Source organism: Cyanistes caeruleus, chromosome Z (assembly GCF_971803275.1).
Source record: "Cyanistes caeruleus chromosome Z, bCyaCae1.hap1.1, whole genome shotgun sequence".
NCBI classification, from domain to species: Eukaryota; Metazoa; Chordata; class Aves; order Passeriformes; family Paridae; genus Cyanistes; species Cyanistes caeruleus.
This window is the reverse complement of record NC_141732.1, coordinates 77,865,376-77,886,596: the sequence shown is the minus strand read 5'-3', so window position 1 is coordinate 77,886,596 and position 21,221 is coordinate 77,865,376.

Below are 21,221 nucleotides of genomic sequence, written 5' to 3'. Positions count from 1 at the left end.
AGTTATTGATACTGAAAATACCTAAACTTCAAAATTCCTTGATTGACAAGAAGTATGATTCTGTGGAAAAGATGTTCATAATATTAAATTAGAGTTATGGAGAGATATCACAGAGGGACATCAAGGATCAAGAATACGTAAGGAATACATAATACATAAGGAAAGATTGCCTTCCTTCTTGGGCTCTTGCTTAGATTTATCTGTGAACGTTAAATTGCTTCCTAGGAACTTCACACAAGGCTAAGATTCCAAGAAGAATAGATTATCTTGCCTGCTGTTTGACCATTTTATGCCAGGATTGTAAATAAAACAAATTACACTTAGAATACATATAAATTCCCTTACCAGGGATTTCTTTCTTATTCCTCTAAGGAAACAAGCATGTTTATGCGACACTGACATCAAACTAAACAGTGAAATACAGAGTTATAGTGAAACAATATTTTAATTTCCTTTTAACTTCAGTTTGCCCACCCCATTTTCCTGCATTTATTGAAAACTTCTTTGTTTTTTCCCAGTTCTTGGCTCTGAACCAAAGAGGAGTGCACTGAAGAAAGACAGCCCACTTCCTATTGAAAGCAGCTGGTTTAAGAACAGTCAGACAATTTGCTATCATAAACTTCCACACAACACTTCTGTGAAGTTCATTTTGTTCCATTCAAAATCACTCTGTAATTTCACAGTGGTGTAGTGATAATGGCAGAACAATAACCTTTTTAAATACTCAGCAGGTTCCTACCTAGTGAAAAACATCTTAAACATCAGTTCAAGAAATAAGCATATATTTTCTGTAAAAGATTTTTCCTCCATCTGTTCAGATGGTGCATTTTCCAGCTAAACTATCACCAGGCTTGGTATGTTAGGGAAAAAAACAGCCCTGTATTTAAAAAAAATAAAATAAAATAAATAAATAAATAAAAATAACCCATCACTTTGTGACTTACTGAACTGGGAAACAGATGATTCTGCTTAACACAGAAGAGCTATGTGGGATGTGTCAGCTTTGCAACACAGTGGTCACTTCGGTTTGGATTAAGGCACTTTTTTCTTACTTAATGTAGAATGAGAACAGAAGTAATTGAGCTCACCCTTAGTCATGACAAAATTACAGACCATGGAAACTTTTACACAGCTCTGTTAGAGCAGGATGGATAATGGGGGCAGACAGAGGAGTGGAAACAAGGTCTAAAAGGAGCTGTCATTGTCACAGATGTGTTTGCAACAGCACTAGAGCCAGACCTGGAATGATGGGTGCAAAACAACCCCTTCTAGGATGATATGGGCCAGTGTGTAGGAATACTGCTCAGAAAACAACCCAGAAACCCACCTGGAAGGGACTGGGTATTTTCCAGGCAGCTTTGCCATTAGCTCAGTGGACACAGTAACACCCAGGAAGAGTAAGGGACAGCAGCACAAAGTCCCTGACCCACAGCTGTAATTAAATTCTGCATTGAAGGAGCGGTTTAGCAGTACCAGGACCTCAATCTCCAGCAAAAATATTTGGAGCTTTGGTATTCAAAATTAAGGTAGTGGTCCATTACTCTTTTTATGAGCAGAAGAAAATAAAAAAGGGAAAATAATAATAAAAAGTCTGTGAAAATGTTTTGTCTTGTGTAAAGACAGGTGTACAAGGTGGGCCAAACAACAAGTCTGTGAGCACAGTCTCTTCAGTTGTATAGAAGGGCTCCAGGACAGTAAATATGTCTAGTTTGAACAACCTGGTCTAATGTAAGGTGTCTCTGTCCATGGTAGGGGGGTTGAAATGAGAAGAAACTTAAGGGCCCTTCCAGCTGAAACCATACTATGTTTCTGTGAAGCTAAAGTGAAACTGACATGTGAACACTCAGCTGATTTACAGCAGCTAAAACCTTGGTTTCCCTGAGTCTCCATGTCCCCAAGGGTTGTGCAGCCCTTCAGGAGGAATGGCTCTTCATCTCTCGACAGGAGAGATGGGCAGAGAGGGACCTGCTGAAATCCAACAGAGCAGAGGCAGATCCTGCACCTGGGGAGGAACAAGCCCAGGCTCCAGCAGAGGCTGGGGGTGACCTGCTGGGGCAGCTCTGAGGAGAAGGACCTGATGGACAACAGGCTGTCCATGAGCCAGCAGAATCCTGGGGGACAAGAAGGAGTATTGGGATATTAAGAGAGATGGGGCCACTAGGAGATGTCTTAAAGTATGATTTATTACTCTTCTTCTACACTCTCATGCAAGAGTGAGAACGTCTTCACTGAATACACCAGAAGTTTGTGGTCACTGGTCACAAGACCGCAGGTTACAAAGTCTCTTAAATATTAATTAGCTAATAAACTCCTGGCACAAAAAAGGTTTCTACTTTCACACCAATAGTTAATTAATTTGTCTTATACTCTTAGCTGCAGTGTAGACTTTCTTAACCTATCATATAATGACACACAAAATTACCTGCTACACTTTAAAACTTCCTATTACCTTAATATCTTCTATACCTATTACACTAATAAAACTTCTATATCTTAACTTTAAAAACTTCAAACTTTCCATTACCTGGCTTAATGTCTTTCTGTCTAAACTACAAAGCCACATTCATGCTCGTGGTCTCTAAATCTGAAAAAATTTTTCAGGCCTCAGGTCAAACCCTGCACTCATCTCCATGCTTGGGCCTGCATGAACAAGATTTTGAGAATTTTCCATGCTTGGAATTCCCACAAAGGACAATGGGATCCTGGGTGCCAGCAGATCAGGGAGGGGATCCTGTCCCTCTGCTCAGCCCTGGTGAGGCACATGTGGAGTGCTGTGTCCAGGTCTGGGCTCATCAGGACAAGAGAGACAGGGAGCTCCTGGAGCAGGTCCAGAGGGCTACAAAGATGAGGAAGAGCCTGGAGCATCTCCCTGATGAGGAAAGGCTGAGGGAGCTGGGGCTGTGCAGCCTCCAGAGGAGCCCCAGCTGAGAGGGGACCCCATCCCTGTCTGTCCCTGTGTGCAGGGAGGGGCAGAGCAGGGCCCAGGCTCTGCTCTGGGGGCCCAGCAATGGCACCAGAGCCACGGGCAGGGACTGAGCCCAGGAAGTTCCACCTGGACATGAGGCAGAACTTCTGTTCTGGGCAGTGACTGAGCCCTGAACAGATTGTCCAGAGAGGTGGAGTCTCCATCACTGGGGATATTCCAGAGCCCTCTGGACACAATCCTGTGCCCTGTGCTCTGGGATGGCCCTGCTGGAGCAGGGATGTGGGACCAGATCAATCACTGTGGTCCCTTCCAGCCTGACCCACTCTGGGATTCTGTGATACCGCAGCTGTCGTGAGTGCTCTTGGTCTGTATTTGCTTAGACTTTGAGAGTGAATTGTTTTGTGAAGGATAAAACCTAAGTCTTTTATAAACTTCAGGTTTCACCCATGGGTTAAATGACTGGATCAGACAAATCTCCACAGGGAGGAAATGGTTCCTCCCTGTCCAGAAAATCAGAGGGGATCCAAGACTTTACCCCTTATGGGGATCTGTACCTTTGTCATCCACTGACTTAAATTCATTTTTAGATTTCTTCATAGTGACTTTAAGCCACCCATAGGAAATTATTTAAGGTTTGGGCAGGGTGCTAATGCTGAGTATTCTGTGCATCTTCAGAGCAGTAAAAATGGCTGCACTAACAAAATAATATTCTTTCTGCACCCCAGCTGGTCCAGGTAGGTGGCTGGATAGGGCTGGCTAAGGTACCATCATGTTATATGCCTCTTTTGCTTTGTGCCTCTAGGAACATAATCTCATAAGATGTATTCTTAATGATGCCCCTGGCAGTCTATGTCTCGGCATCTGGATTCTTTTGAAGGCTTGGTAGTAATTGCAAATCTAAAACACAGCCACTAACTCAAAATAATTTTTTTATTCTCAAATTTCCATTATTTTGAACAAACTTCCTGGATTTTTCTTTTTCCTCTCTGTTGACAAATAAAATAATATATTTTTGTAAGAAGCTCCAAAATAACTATTTTAACTCGGCTTTGTAGTTCATATCACTCTTTGCTGTTCATTTAACCTTTGCATTTCATTTCCCTCCTCAAACCTCTCTTTTTCTTTCAGCCATGGCTCATACATATTACTTTCCTACCCCTCCCATTAAGCCCCATCCTGAAAACCTCAAAGCTGAGCGGACAGCTTTAATTTCAATTTGCATTGATTTCCTTTTATAATAATAAACCACCCACAAACACAGGCAAACTTTTGACTTGATTTAAAGCCAGCTTTCTGATGTGTCTCCAGCTTTGCCTTCTGACTTTCTGTCTGTGCAGATGTAAATTATTCAGTGAGGGGTGTTGTAGACATGCCTCCTTTATTAACATCAGTGGGACTTGTGAGGCTGAAGGAAAATCTACCCTCCCCACAGGCATCTCATGTTGGAAATTTACACTTTATGACTGTGTAGAGGGACCATATATCACCCAACTCTTCATAACTGTTATTCACTCTCTGGAAGGAAGGAAGGAAAAAAAAAAAAGACAAGAAGACAAGAAGAAGAGGAAAGCTGTGGCGTTCTTTGTATTATACACATCCTTTGCCACATTAAAAAGGAAAAAGAACACAAAAATAAAAGGTAAACTTTGCTAGTTTGCCACTCAGTACAGTCCAAACATGAAAGACAAGTAAGTTTCCAAAAGTGGGTGTCATTTGTGATGCTGTAATTAATCACACATAGCTGCTTACGGTCTGTGTACTACTTACTGAGTGATTTTGTAAAACATGATTCACCCAGATAGGATCCAGTTGGTGCCATGCAGCTTTTCCTAGATTTCACTGCAGATTGTTAGTGAAGACACTGACAGCCCACCACCAGCATATCGTGTGATCCAGGCTGAAGCATTATTTGGCCCATGGGCAGAATAGTATCATCATTGTTGCAAAGCACAGAATAATAAGGCAGAGACATATACTAACAGTTTGGGATAGCCAGATTCATCTGATTCATTTTAATGAGCAGCCAGGCCAGCAAAGCAAACCCAACCATCTGTGCTGCAAAGACACTGAATGCTGGAATTTTCTTCCCCTTCATCGTCATATTGCTATATCAGCACATGTGCTAACTTCAAACCTTTCCCATAACACATGTGCTCCAATTGCAATCATTTGGATGCAATTTGGTTTATGCTTCCATTTCCCCCCTGTTGATACGAGCGGGGCGGTTGCTGTTGCCGTTGGAAATGCTTTGACATCTCTGTCTCCATTTCTTAATGTTCTTCTGTGTGACCTTGTCCAATCAAATCTAACAGGTACTGGCACAAGCTTTTGTGACTTGATCCGAAAATACGCACAATTATGTGCTAGTTGTTTTGTGAATGGTAATTGATGGTGCTTAAAAAACATGCATAAATTTCCCAATGAGGTAAACAAACAGGCAGGATCCCTGGTGCAGGATGTGAAAGTGCAGGAAAAGGCATCTTACAGGTTCTTCCGTTGAATATTAAACTACTCAGCTTGAATTAAAGCCAGGTGACCTGCAAGAAAATTCAAGCAAATAAAAAGATCCTGGTCATGGAAGAAGCCAACAGCAGCCTGAGAGCTGGCAGCTCTTTCAGTCATTATTGTCTTTTAATGGCAGTTAAAAATTAAAAATTCTGCTCATTTCCACCAGTTCAGGTCTTCACTATATACTGCAGTTCATCTCAGGCTTCCTTTGCTGTTGTAAAGAGGGAGAGGAAAAGTCATTTCACAATCTCAGGGACAATGTCCTCCAGTCAAGACATGAGAGTATCTGCACACTGCACTGTCCCTCCCTCTCCTGTGGAAAGAACATGGGGTGATGAAGCCCCCTGTCTCATACCTCACTTGAAACCTTTACTTCTGCAGGATGTGTGCAGAGGTTTGATCTCTGATTTCCCAATCAGAAATGTAACTGCAGGCATGCAGCATCTAAGGGGGCAGACACTTGACTTGGCAGCATGGGCAGGGTGACCTCCGGAGCTGGATGCTCCATGGCCACATCTGTGAGTCCTACCTGATGGAAACCTTTATTAATGAAGCTCCCCTGATTCAGAGGCATAAACAAGTGCTTGTGTGTGGCTTTTCACCCGTCTGAGTGGATCCATCAGCTCAGCTGACACTAACTCAGGGATTTCTCCAATTGCTCGAGGCAGCCATAACCCTATTATTAAAATTATTATTGGCTTAAAATGAGGCACGTGGAACAGTGTTGGATGCACTGATTCATGATAATTGTGATAGCACCATTTCTCTCTGCTGAGCCAGAGGCATTTGGGAGCTGATATTTGTTCCATTAACAAGCAAGGATGTTACAATGCTACCAGGTGAAGCATATTACAGCTGTTAAATGACTTGAGTGAACAGAGAACAGTGTCAATAGTTGAATAATTTTGATTATTAGCTTGTTCAGTTGAAGGTGGCAGGATAAAAAGCCTGTGTGTGGGAATTATATGGCGGGGAAAAGAGGAAACCTAGATAATGGACAAAATGTGGTCATGTTTAAAAATAATGGCAACATTATGTCTTTGTGCTCCTTCTGTGGTGAGAGGATTAGGCTGTTACATTCACATGGATATAGCAATGCTGTGTGAGAAGTTTTAGGGAACATCCATAATTTAATTCATGTTTCCAGAAGTCTCTCCACACTTATTCTGACATGATTTTTTTTGCTAATTTACTAACCTACTGCCTCGGTTTCTGTTAGATAAAGCGGAGCTGTCTTCTGCATTTGTTGAACACTGGTTCTGGTCTTGCATGCCTTCTTCAGAATCTTTTTCTTCACTTCTGTAAGTTATTTTACTCTTGCCCCTCTGAAATTTTAGCCGAAATATAATTGTTCCTGGTTTGGTTTTTTTTTGTTGTTGTTTTTTTGTTTTTTTTTTTGGCAGAAAAACATTGTTAAAATTATGGTGGTTAATAGATATTAAGGTATCTTATATCAATATTGAGAAAAGCTTTATAATCCGTTTTCCTCTGTGTCATCAGCCTGGTAAATTCTGGATACAAATAGAATTTTTAAACAGAGAAGCATGAAATTAGGTGTTACAGGATAACCCTTTGTTCTCCCATCCAGGCCTGGATGGAACCTCAGCAACAAACTCCCCACCAACCCCTCCAAAACCAGCATGTCTGACTTAGCTGAAAACAGACTTCTGAGCAAAAAAATGACAATTCTCAAAGAAATCCACAATATGTTGTTTCATTGAGAGAATTTAAATGTTTCATTTCAGCACAGCAGACTAGACACCTGAAGAGAGATGCCTAAATTAATTTTAAAACATTGGAGTTCTGACATCTGCATGAGCCTGAAAGATGCAGCCCAGGAGTCACTGAAGACCAACACCTCTGCAAAGGCGGAGGCTGAGAGGGGAAGCCCAGAGCATGCAGGAGGACAGGAGAAACACAAGTGTTTGCAGCATAATATCACCCAGAGAATCAAAGTCTTGGTTTCACAGCACCCTTTTTACTTCTTATTATTATTTTTGTGTTCTTGTTTCTTTGTCATGATACCAATATATAAAGAAAAATACAGAAAATTAAGCACTTCACTGCATTTGAAGTCGCTGAGGAATTCTGTCCTATTCAAGAACATTTTGGGTGTTGAGCAGAAAAAACACTCCCATTTCTCCCTGCCTTCCAAAATCAAACAGAAACAAATATTTTAATTTCCTCTCCCCTACCCAAATATTTGCAGTTTATTTTTTACTCTGGGAGACAATTTACTCTTTAGGCAATTTTTTGCCTAAGACTTTAAACATTGTTTAATGGACTTGTGGCAGAAGTGACAAATCCACAGCAGAATAATTCAGTAATTTCGCTGATTATGTGGAGGATAAAAATTAATCCAAATAAGGATTTATATAGCTATAATATTATTAAAAGTTTATAACTGTTTGCAAATTGGCATCATTAATGAAAATTAATGTCTACATGCACTTAAGTATTTCACCCCTTAATGAGGAAATGGACAGTGATGTGAAATACTACTAATAATTAATACTAATATTTTCTTAGACAAATAGCACATCCAAGGCTTTGCCAAGAGAAGAAAATACAATTATCCAGCCTGTATGTGGTGGCCATGAGTTAGCATTCTAGCTGGAGTTGTTGAGAATAACCCTTGGTGATACAGATGCATCAAAAAGAGTTCCCATACCACAGAAAAAGCAGTAACGAGGCTGAACCTGAGGCAGAAGTTTCTAATATGTCACTTTGGACATTTTAGTTTGCTATCTGTAACTCACAGTTGCATTTGCAAAGACAGATCATATCATTTCCCTCTCACTGTGTGGTAAAAAAATAGATGTACAGGCATGGAGAAGATGTTTGGCAGAAGGGCTGCAAAACTGTCAGGGCAAGAGGCATCAAAGGGCCTGCAGGTCTTGTAGGTAGATCTTGTAGCAACAGTAAAAGCTGGAATTCCATGTCAGCTACCCAGGATCCCTGCACAGTGCATTCAGATCTGCTTCATATCAAAGCCATCCTCATGCTTGGCTGAGAAGCATAGAAGGCAAGAATACATCTTTGGGAACTTATCTTTTTCTGAGTCTTAGACAGTTTGCCCAATATTTGGAATTTAGCACAGCACTTCATGTTTACAGTCCCAAAAATTTCTCTGGAACATATTTATTTACAACAACTTTTTTATTATTTTTTTTCCTTTTTTTTTTTTTTTTTTTTTTGGCATTAGAAATCTTTCTGTGACTTTCATATCAAATTTTGGTGATTTAAGAAAGCCCTGAAAAAATGAGTGGCCCAATTTTAATTTCCTTTTTTTTTCCTTATAATATTTCAAAAGTCATCTTCCTGAGAGAGCATGATAACAAAGAAGATAAGAGGGGAGACTTTATCTGTTGGGTGAAATAAAGACTCAAGAGTAAGAACCAGAGTCTATTTCTAGCTGGACATTCAAGGACATACCCATTCACTCAGGTTTTATTCTTTTTCCTTGAGTCCAATTAATTGAACTTTAATTCATGCCTATAAAACTTAAATTATTTCAGAGCAGAGAACCTGCTCTAGGCTTTGTACCCCTTTTATAAAATAATATATAGGATACTTCCTTACTCTGAATTAAGAAGGGTAGTTGCAAATTCCCGGTGCCCTGTTGAAGCTTTGTCATTTAGCACGAAAAATTTTCAAGATTCCTTAGATGTAAGGAGGGAAAATAGATTAAATTCCTGCAGGGAAGAATTGAACACAGCTTTCCCAGTCCTGGAGGGCTTCTATAACCACGGTGTTACTGTTATAAAGACAGTTTCTATCATTACATTTTCAATCTCACTCTCTGGAGGGAAGCTAGATGAAAGACTTACAGAATGTAACTTGGATTCACTGTATGTACTCTTGTGAAATACAGCCATGAGATCCAGGGATTTTATTTTGTTCTTATTTATTTTGTTCTGGGCTACAAGTTCACCCACAGATTAAATTGCTTTTTTCAATTATGTCTCGGGGTGACATAATGAGAATTAATTGCTATTTGTAAATTGCAGTGATCTTTGGTACAAATTCCACTGAATATGCGAGGTCTTTTATTGATGTAACTTGTTTGACCATTTTCAGGCATTACATGAAGTAACTGAAGTTACCTCCCTAGGGAGTTAATTTACCTTTCCACTACCCAGTGTACCTTGCATTCAGAAAAATATCTAACCAGGCACCACTTTTTCCTATGGGTTCTGCTCTTAAAATTGATTGAGAATTTATACATAGGATTGCTCAAGTTTCCTTGCAGGCTAGAGACAAATCTTCCAGTAAAGATTATCCTAGTGAAACATCACATTTTTCATCGACTCTCCACTATTTCTTCTTTTACATCCAAAGCATTTCTAAAGAGCAAGTTTAAAGCATGGTTGTAGAGATGTATGGCACCTTTTGTCTTGCCCTTGTTGTATATGATTAAATTAATGCAATGAAAGGAATTAATTTGCCCTGACTATTAAATGCCATCAAAGGGCTAACTTTTTCTGTCTGTCTCCCTCTGCCTTTCTGTTCTGAGTTTTGCCCTTCTTCATGGTGACTCACCCTGGCAGAATGTTTTCCCAAGGGATGTTTGTCTAGTAGGTAAGTGATTTTACTTCAGATCTTGGTTAGAAGGTCACCTTTTGTCTGTTTACTTTGTTTTGCAGAGGTGTATTCATCTTTGTGCTCAAAAACCCTTTCCAGCATCCCTCCTCTTATCTGTTATATACTGCTTTATTATTACCAAAATAAGATGACTTGGAACATTGTATTAATTACACCTACTTTTGAACATCCAACTTGTAGATGTTTTTATCTGGGCTCTTATAATAGGTTGCTTTGGTTTTTCTAAAAGCCCCAATGAAAAAAAAAATACCCAAAACAAACAAATAAACAAACAAAACCTGTAAAAACTATAGGGAGAAATTTATAGAAGGAAAATGCATATTTAGGTTAAATATGCATTTTTTACTATGAAGGTAGTGATACACTATAATGAGTTACTCAAAGAAGCTGTGGCTGCCCCATCCCTGGAAGTGTCCAAGGCCAGGGTGGACGGGACTTGGAGCGACCTGGGATAGTGGAAGGTGCCCCTGCCCATGGCAGTGGATGAGCTTTAAGGTCCTTTCCAACTCAATCCATCCCATGATGCTATGAAATAGGCAATTTTAGGGTGAAGTTTATCTCATCTTGAATAAAAGTGTTTAACGTGGGACAGAATAGTCTCCTTTTAAAACACATTTTTCTTTTTTTCTTTTTTTTTTTTCCCCCACAGAGATCCAGTGATGAGTATCTCAGTCAGAGACATCTGTATTGTAACAGTCTAAAGCTAAGGAAGATGAATTCCATCCAGAAAACAGAACTAATAGCACTGTATCAAAGACCACAAGAATATATTTCCTCTCTCTTCTCTTCTAGGCGAAGGGGAATGCAGTGGAGCTGGCCACACATCACAAATAAGATGAAAGGCACAGCCAAAGTGAACAGATTAGCACAAAGCCATATGTACAACCTCCCAAAGCTGCTGACAAATAATGTTGAACTTCTAACAAAATGCTTAAATTCAAAGCCTATTAAAAAAATAATAAAATAAATGATGGGGGTGGGTACATGAAGGAGAAGGAACTGGGGGGAAGACAAGTGATATTCATTTAGTAAATTGTTCAGTGAGAAGGCCTGTAGCTTATCCCTTGAGGATGTTAAGTATTCTCCTGTATTCAGCAGAACAGGAAAGGTTTACATCACCCTTCCTATCAAAGAGATATTTGGGCTGCCTTCTCTCCAACCTACTTAACATCCTCATTTACATCCAGATTTCTGACTTCTATTAAAACTGGGCTCCTGCTCTACTGTCCTGCTACATGCTGCCATTCTCCTGTCCATCACTAAATTATTGCCTTTTCTTCTTCTCTTCCTCCTCCCTTCTTTTCTCTTCTTCTCCACCCTGCATCTCCCAGAGGTATTTGCATTTGTGTGGCAAATACACTGATTCTTTTCACATGGTTTGCTCCAGCATGACATGAACTATTTAATTGTAAATTATTAAGTCATCTGTACTTTCCTGAAATGATTCACAGTGGAATGACAGGAAATTATTCCTAGTGGAGTGACAGGATATGATATGATGAAATCACGATTCACATGTAAATTGGATGTCTGCTGATAGAAATCTGAAGTCCACTGAGAATTCACAAAAAGAAAATGCTGCAAGGCTTATCCATTGGCTAGATAATTTATTAATGGGCAGCCCTTGTTTTAATACTATCTACTCTTAGTTGTTAAAACCCCAGGGGGGTATTTTTTCCTTTCCTTAGTTGTAGCTTGATGCGAAAATTCTAGATAAACAACATCATTTCTAGTTTTTTTATATGCATTATTTTTTTATATATATATATATATATATATATATACATAAATATATACTTTTATATAGATATATTCCCCCTTAAGTATCTCAATTGTCAGCCAAACTGAAACACATTATGCATATATAGATATAATATAAATAATAAATATATGTATATTTAAAAAATATATATCTAAAAGGATTGACCGCTAGCTGGCATAATTCACTGTAGTTTTATTACTTGAATGGAATAGTGCCAGTTTTATCCATGCTGATGTTCTGTAGACCACAGATTAAAGTGCACACAGACACTGTCATGCATCTTTATTTTTGTTCCTCCTACAAAGCTGTCTGCACAAATAATCTCTTTGGCTTCCTCTGATTCACTTTAAAAGTGTTACGTTAATTTTAAATGTAAATTGCAATAATTAAATTTGACCTTATAAACTATCAGATGTGATGGGAATTTCCCTTCCTGATTTTTTTTTTTTTTTTATATTAAATTGGAAAGGAACCAGATCAAACAAGCAGGGAATTTCAAAGTCAAAACAAATACCATCCATGGCTAGGGACTCTGCTACAATAACAAAAAAGAAAACATATGTATGTATGTGTGTGTGTTGTGTGTGTATAATATAGATGTTAACCACAAAGTATCCAACATCTTTAAATTTGTTTGTAAGACTGGCAGTAGCTCATCTTTTGTTGTTAAGGTGAAAAAAAAAACCCAAAAAACCCTCACAATCAAAGTGACCCACATAGATATATGTATTTTTTTCTTTCTTTAATAATGGATACTTTCAGATACCTCCTAAGGTCCTATTCCTCCTGTCATGTTTAAAGGGTTTATTGTTTCCAGAAAAGCTTTTGCTGCTCCCTCTGGAGACTGAGCTGATCTAAGGTAATATTAATTCTGTGCCTCTCGCTTGTCGGAACTCGACTTCAAACGGAATAAATGAGATGAGAGCTGAAAGAGAGGTTATGCAAGCTGTCATCCTCCATTGTGTTGGAGGCATCAATGACTCTCAGAACAAATTAGGTGTCACTCTACTAAATCGCAGTCAGAAAGGCAAATCAGTTTATAGAAGACTTATTTGGTCTCCTGGAAAGCTCTTGCATTCAGAGCACAGTTAATCTTCCTTTTCTTTTGGTAAATTCAAAAATCCTCATTTTTTTATTTCTTTTTAAATCGAGATGAAGCAGAATTTCCTCATGATGAGTCATAACGTTCCCCATACAATTTATGCTGATAAGTTCAGTCTAATTTCTCTTTCTTTAAAAGGAGAAAAAAAAAATAATCCCACAGAGGTTTGTTTCACTCCTAAAAGAGAAGTGACTATGTTTTCTTAGACATCTGTTTTATTAGATTTCTTAATTTGGGGATTGTGGCTTGGGAAAGAGGTCTGTGGTGAATAGAATATTTGGAGGAAGAAAGGAATATTTGTGAAGCTTGCCAAGTATGAATTATTCCAGTTTTGTAAATCCCATTGATTCTATTCATTCTTTATTAAGTGACTCTCAACTTATAGAAAAGGGATAACTACCTGTTTAATAATTTCTCTGGCACTTGATTTAACACATTTTATTTTATTAATTTTTCCCCAGTAAAGAAGCTAAAGGGATTTTGCAATCTAGGTAGCACAAGAAACTTTTTTTTTGTTTTTCAGTCAAGTGATGTGCTATCAGCTTTTCACAGAGAAAGAAATGCTCAGACACTATTGGAGAGAAGAAAATTGCCATGCTTTAACAAGATCACTACAACCATGGAATACACCTCACCTAAATTGAGGTACTTATTCTAGTTCAAAAATTTGTGGAAGGAATGAGTATGGTACAAGAGGAGTAGCTCTGTAGAGTGAAGCAGCTGCAGTTGAGGGCCCTACTACCTTTCAATTTTATTTTTTTTTTCATATTATCTTTAGTCTAGACTTATGAACTGGGACACAACAGTTTCTGCAGGACATCAAGTATATTTTGCACGAGCATCTCTTAGTTTTTCTTGATTTAAAAGGTTTTGAGACCCCTCCCTTCTGTTTCTGGGAGAAAACAGATTTCCACAATAGTACACTCTTGACAAAGACTGGAGATGTGACATTAGTTTCTCATAAAGTTCAGGATAAATGAAAAGGAAAGATTCCTAAAACTAAATTGGTTCTCAGGAGTCATTATGCCACTTGGTGATTGAAGTTGCAACTTGGGAACCCAGTGTAAAGTTTCTGATGACAAATGACATTTAATTTCCTGAGCTTTAGAGAAATTTTTAAACTTTGTCAGAGCTACAGTTATTAGGCTTTCTATGGAAGACATAGAGCTAAGTAAATAAAACTGGGTTTAGGGAAATAGTTCCCTGAACTTTCTAGTGGAAAATAGGGAAGAAAACCCAGAAGCTTACTCCCCTTATCAATAATTATCTAAATAGCTAACCTTCTCCTCGAGCAGAACAGTGAGAAAAGACAACCCAAACAGAGAGGAGCCAGAGATGTTCCTTCTCCATTGCAATTGCCATAAAAACCATCTATGCACTTGATGAGTGAGGAGTTCTGTAAATGAAGGATCATCCTGCTTACTTTGAAACAGAGACTTAAAATCAGTTCTCTTACCTTTTCAGCAAAGTGATGAGACCATACACAAATTGGATATTTGAAAATTAGGCTTTGTGAATCAGTGCTGCTGAACTGTTTCAATCTCCTCAGGCGCAGGGGGATCTGAACCCAGATCCCCCACATGCTGGAAGGTGGATCTAAGGCTTAAGACATAAAAACATAGTTAATTCCCTTCATTCCAACTTTAAAAATAATAATAGAAAAGACTTTTGCCTGAGCTTGTTTGTTTGTTTTCATAAAGACGAGACAGAGGGATTATGTTTGAACATTCCAAATGGAAGAAAATTCCTCTTTACTGCCAGTGTTAAGATGGAAAAAATTTGAAGAGAGGGGGGTATTTCTCAGCATGTCAGAATCATAGAAGTTTGGAAAAGACATCTAAGATCATTGAGTCCAACCTTTCACCCAGCACTGCCGGGACTTCCACTAACCCATATCCCCTGAACCACATTTATATACTTTTTGAATGCTTCCAACCATGAAGTTACCACCAATTCCCTGCAGATTGCCCCAAAAATCTTAATAATTCTCTACTTCCCACACCCAGAATCCATTCTGTGGGTCTTTTCACATTGACTGGGAACCTGAAAAATTAAGCTATGTGTTAATAGATGAATCAGAATCAAGATGTCATCATATGAGAAGCTACATTTCCAGGGAACATCAGAAGAACTCAATGCCTAAATGCTTTTCTAGCAATTGTACATTGCTGTTGTAAAGTAAGATTTCCAAGATAAAAGGAGGAAGTAGGATCAATATCAGTGTTAGCTCTCTAATACTTGAGTGATGATATCTCCCTTTTTTCTCAGCACATTGTGAGGGCTCCTGAGCAGAGGTACTAAACAGGTTACTAAACATTTTCTATAAACATTTCTTCCAAATAACAAACATGTTTGGTTTGGCTGAACTCATACATTATTTATACTCCCCTCCTCTTGATATGTTGGCTATTTAGCCAACTGGAAAGATTCTTTGCAGAACCAGCTCAATTTTAAACTCATATTGCAAACTGTATGAAAAAAAAAAAAAAAAGAAAAAGTTTCATATTCGTTTTGGGGAGTACCCACGGTGTAGGAGTCACTTTGATGAGTTTGATGTACACAATAAAGTAGAGGAAGGAGCTTTCAGATGCTGAAGGAGCACAGGCCTGATCATCCAGAAGATAGTGAAGAGAGGAACATCCTTTCTAGCTGAGAGCAGCCTTATCTTATAGTCTCCCCCTAAGACAGGGGGCAAAATCAAGGTTAACCTTTCATGCAAAAAAGATGTGTTCTCACATCTGCTGATGTTTCTGGAGATAGTAAAGTTCTCACAAAAACAAGTGATGAAATTTTGTGTGTAGTTCTTTAACTCTTAACTACTCAGAGATAAAAATGAAAATGTCCTCCCATAGGTGGAAATTTGAAAATTCCTGAAAATGTTGAACCGTGTACCTAACTACAAACATGATTTTTGTTTGCTTTTTTTCTTTTTTTTTTTTCTCAAACAGTGGCAAAGTTCAGGTTTAAGAAATGGAATTTCTAGAGATGTTTGAAAGTTAACAAATAAATAAATCCCCCAAGAAAAGGGGATTTCTTGGACAAAGGGAAAAACACACTGTGTTTACCACACAAATTGTATTCAAAGCAGTGAGAAAAGCTAGGCATGATGATGCTAAACCACGCTTATGGTTTCACTTATTTGATGTGTTCATGGAGTGCATCAAACATGGGCTGAAAATGGGTGAAAGATGGGAAACAAAGGGAAGGAATAAATAGTCAGTGGCACAAGGTGAACAGTGGGATGCCTCGCCTCATCGTTCTGCATTAGATCTTGTGTTTGAAATCTGTATTAATGATCTTGAAAGAGGGTAATACTGAGGTTAGCAAAACTTGCAGATGACACAAAGTTATTTAGCAAGCACAGACCAGAGAGATCCGTGAGGAACTTCAAAGAGACTTAGCTAAACCATGTGGGGGCAAATGAAGTTCAATGCCAGTAAATGCAAAGTAAGGCATACTGAAGGGAAAAAAATAAATTAAAATCCTTGTACATCTGACAGGGGTATACATTCACTGTCTCAACCCAGGAAAGAAATCTGGGTATCAATGAAGACAGATTTCTCTACCATATGCAGCTGTAGTTTTAAGAAAAAAAAAAAATTCAAACAAGATGTGAGGTTTCATAAGATCTGGGGATTGATGCAGTAAATACTACGCAGTCAACCTATAAATCAAAATGTGGTCTCATCTGGAAAAATTTGTGAAGTATCATTTCACTACTGTAAAAACAAAATAATAAAAAAATAAGGAAAAAACTGACAAGTGAAAATGATCTTTTGAGGAACCAAAAAAAAAAAAAAAGAGGAAAAAAATCTGTCATGTAGAATGATTGAAAAGATTGGGAAGAGTTACCTTAGAAATGAGAGGGACAAAAGGACATAATGAAAGGATAAAATTAAATGACTGAGAGAAGATGAATTAGGTGCTTCTCTTCTAAGCTAGTGGCAGGACAAGAGAATGTGCAATAAAATTAAGGAGGCTGGCAAATTCAAAACAGATAAAAAGGCAACAGTGTTCTTTTTTTTTTCCTACAATGAGTGATTAAGCCAGGGAACCTTCTGAAACACCAGAACTGATAAGTAAAGGACACTTCAAATAAATATTTAAACAGATAACAAGAATTTCTGAAGTAGAAATAGAAAGGATAAATATTTTTTGGGAAGTATTTGAAAGCTTTATTTTTTAAAGCCAGATTTCTTGAACTTTCCTTTGAAGAGCTCTTCTAGTCTTGTGCCCAAATCCCACAACCTTTGGAGGAAAGAGACCCTAAGGACTTAGTGGCTCACACTGGGGTTAGTTAACATAATGTGATTTTTATATTTGAGCATGCTGAGCGTCAGTTCTCATGCTCTGCGCACAGAATGCTGCTGCAGATTTGCACCAAATATTTGCTTCCAGAAAAACTTCATCCAGGAAAAGTTCCTCAGCACCAGAATGACCATGCAGGAGGGACACTAAGGATCTGTGAGATGGCCCGTGTGTACTGTCCCAAATTCTTTTAGACACAGAGCTCAGAAACCATGGGGGTGAGACACTGGGCTACAGAGGTTCAGGATCAGTCCCATCAGAGCAACACGTGCCTTGCTTTAAGCTGGCTATAAAGCCAGGCTGCCTACTCTGGTACAACCTGTTACTATTGGTCCTCCCCCTCTCCTGGAGTGCTTGCCTCATCACATCATCAGTATTTATCTTTCAGACCGCAGGTTTGCCCACTGAAGGTGTGATGAATGCCCTTGTGTTTGTAGGCTGTCAAACACAACAAGTTCCCACCTCCCTGAAGCCTTAGGTTGTGGAACATGGGAAACCTGAAGGGATTATCAGTCCATCCCAGGGAAGGAGCAAAGGAGACACGTTCCTCGCTTCAGTTGTGAATGCCAGCCTGGAGTACCCCAACATCTGACACTATGAGTGGTGACCCAAACCTCTGCTGTCTGGCAGCTCTCTGACACTCCTCTTTACAGTCATTAAAATGGAAATGGCATCTGACAGACATGAACATCGTTTCACTTCCAGCTCCCTCAATTATCTCCTCCTTTCCACTGCCCTCCCACTCTCTGTGTGGCGACAGAAATATGTTTTCAGAACTGTCATTTTAAAGAGTAAATACTTGAACCATCAATAACTGCGTGCACTTTGCCCCAGCTGAATGAAAACCTCCTTTGTGAACATAGAAGTAAATGATGCACAGTTAAATAGAAAGAAGCTACCTGAATGTACTTATTTCAGCTAACTATTTCTGTATTATGATAGCCTGTTTCCAGTAGATGAAAGAAACCTGGCAGTGTTGTTTTTTTCACACTGTGAGAAGCACAAACATCATTTAAATGCCCCCGCAAAATATTCATGCATCAAAAACCCGTTGAAGGCTCAGTCTATTCCCAAGCTGGCTTTCAGCCAACATTGTTATGTTGTTGCTGCATCATGATGGAAATAGCAGACAGTAGCAAACAACAAACAGCAGAGAAGACAAGTCTTTTAAAACAAATCCAAACAATTAAAAACAAAAATTAAAAAAAAAGTTAGCACTATTTAAAATTTCAGTGATAGCAAAACTCATTATTGATAATTGTTCAGTTATTGATTTAGTTTTACAAAATTAGATTTTAAATGAATTGTAGGATCCTGTGTTGAGAGTTTTACTAACCCTCAGCCTGATGGTTTTTATTTTGTTCTGTATAACATATATAGCACAAGGATGCATTTCTCGCTTGATGGAAGTGCTGTATCTTCACTGAAGCTGACAATTACCTCTTTCATAATGAAGGTCAAGTAAGTAAGGAGATTAAAAGTAAATGGAATTTCTCAGTATCTGGCGAGCTTTTTCCAAGACAAAGGGTGAATAATCTTGCATCAAACCAATAATGTCTTCATGACCTCATCTGAGAATGCTGTGGAGTTTCTACTTGGATTCTCAAGTAGATTGGGAATCTAAATTATTCCAATGTTTATTTGTCCCTAACTAATCTTATAATTAAAAAAAAAAAAGAAGAAAAATTAAGAAACCCAACCTCTCATGGTAAACAGAGAAGAACACAAAGAGGAAATCACTGTCCCTGAATGGCAAAAACACCCCTTAGTTAAAATGTTAGCATGTCCTTTGTTCTGCCTACCTGATCCTGTATGATCAGGCTTTATCCACCTAACAGGGTTCCCATAGGCAGCTGGTGCAACACACTGAGATCTCTCATGATAAGAAAACTCTGAATCTCTCTTTCTCTTCATTCTGTGAAATCCATCAAAATTAACCATGTCATCATCCCAGGAAGAAGCTGGGGAAAATACTGGGGTCTACTGAACCTGGACTGGCTCAAAGGTTACTTGACAAAGGTATTGGCAATCCCTTTCCTCTGTGTTGAAACTGAGGCACTGTGTATTCAGAACTGGGAAAGTACAGAGAACCTCAGAAGGGCAGCCTGATTCAATTTCAACTGCATTAATATAATATCTGCATTGACTTTTTAACCCTCATTTAATAATAAATAGATATGTATCTTTGTATATCTATATATATGTATACAGATATAATGTATACTTGTATATATATGTATATACATTTTTCTATATATACATATATATATAGATGTAGATGTATATATATGTATATGTATATGTAAACATAATTATTTATAATACATATGCATATTTTCTATTTCTAAGGGGCAGGTCTATGCACATGTACAATCCTAACTCTGGAGATATAAATAACATTCAGAATTACAATCATAGGATCATCAGGGTTGGAAAATACCTCCAAGATCATCAAGTCCAGCCAACTCAGTCTCGGACTACCAGTCCCAGATCAAGTCCAATGTGAATGTCAGCATTCCCAGAACTCCTCCAGAAAACTGCTGGTGGGAGGCTTTGATTTCAGAGAATCACAGAATGGTTTGGGTTGGAAGGGAATTAATGCTCATCTCATTCCACCCTTGCCATAGGCAGGGATGCCTTCAACCATCCCAAGCTGCTCAAAGTCACTTCCACCCTGGCCTTGGAAACTTCCAGGGATGGGGAATCTCCAGCTTCTCTGGGCACCCTGTGCCGGGGCATCACCACCCTCACAGTCATTAATTTCTTCTTAACAGTGTATCTAAACCTACTCTCATTTTGAAACCATTGTCTCCTGTCATTATGTCCTTATGATCATTAATAGAGACGTTCACATAGAAATGTATCTTTAGACAGAAATGTAGAAAAAGTAGAAAAATGCCTCATAAATTTAGATGCCCATGTGTTTTGGTGGTTGTTAAATATTTGAAACAATTTAGATTTATGCAGGTAAGATTTCATCTAGTCTTTGAGAGATCTCCTTAGAAATCTTGGTTTCTCAGCCTAAGTTCTCCAGTTCATGTTCTTCTCTGGTGACTTCCAACACCATTCTCCATCTTTTCTCCATTCTGTGCAGCCATGGTCCCCTGGTAATCTCTGTGATTCTTGGTGCACAGCACATGGGAAATGTGCAAACAAAGGCCATTTGACAAATCCTTGCTGTGAGCAGGGCAGCCTGGACCGCTTCACTCTGCCCTTCAGCACTTTCACCATCAGTTCTTTGGCTCCCTTGCAAATTCATGTGGAATTCATTGTTGGAGACCATCTCTCTGGTCTTGATGCCTTTTAGGCAAGGCAGAGCTGTCATTTTAGGCCTATGAGCTATATTTGCTGGTTGATGGATGCCTCCACATTGCCAACTGAAAATCATCCAGAAGTCAGCTATAGCAGATGTGCCATGTAATTACACTGTCAAGGAAGAATTCCAGACATTGGCCTGGTAATTTTAAGAATCCATTTCTGTCCATCAGAATATTTCCAGTTATTTTTTCTTAGATATTAAGCATTTCAGCCATTTTTTTTTTTCTTTCTGCTGTGATGAAATATGTATTTCAGCAGAATTTTAAGACAGAAAAGCCAAGACAGATCTCGTGATATTATGCCTATGGCTGACACATCTTGAGCTAGGAGCCTAATCACCTTAATCACCATTCTTACCCTCCTTAAGGCATGTGAGACAGAGACCTGCTTGCAATCCTTCGGAGCCGAGGTGGCACCACTCACACTGGAGTGATGATGTTTTACATCTGCTGGTAAGGAAATTTACAGTTCAGCTGGCCCTCTAATTTGGGGACTTCATATAAAAGAGTAAATGCAGGCGAGCTAAAGCCACAGAGAGACAAGGAGGCCCATTTCTTTTTCTTTATTAGACCTCAGATAGAGCGTGAATCAAAGCACGAGGTGTCAGAGTGCCAATGTTATAGCATCTGATACACTGTGCTTTGGGCACCCTCACATTCAGGACAGTTGCTTAGCAACTGGGATACAGGCTG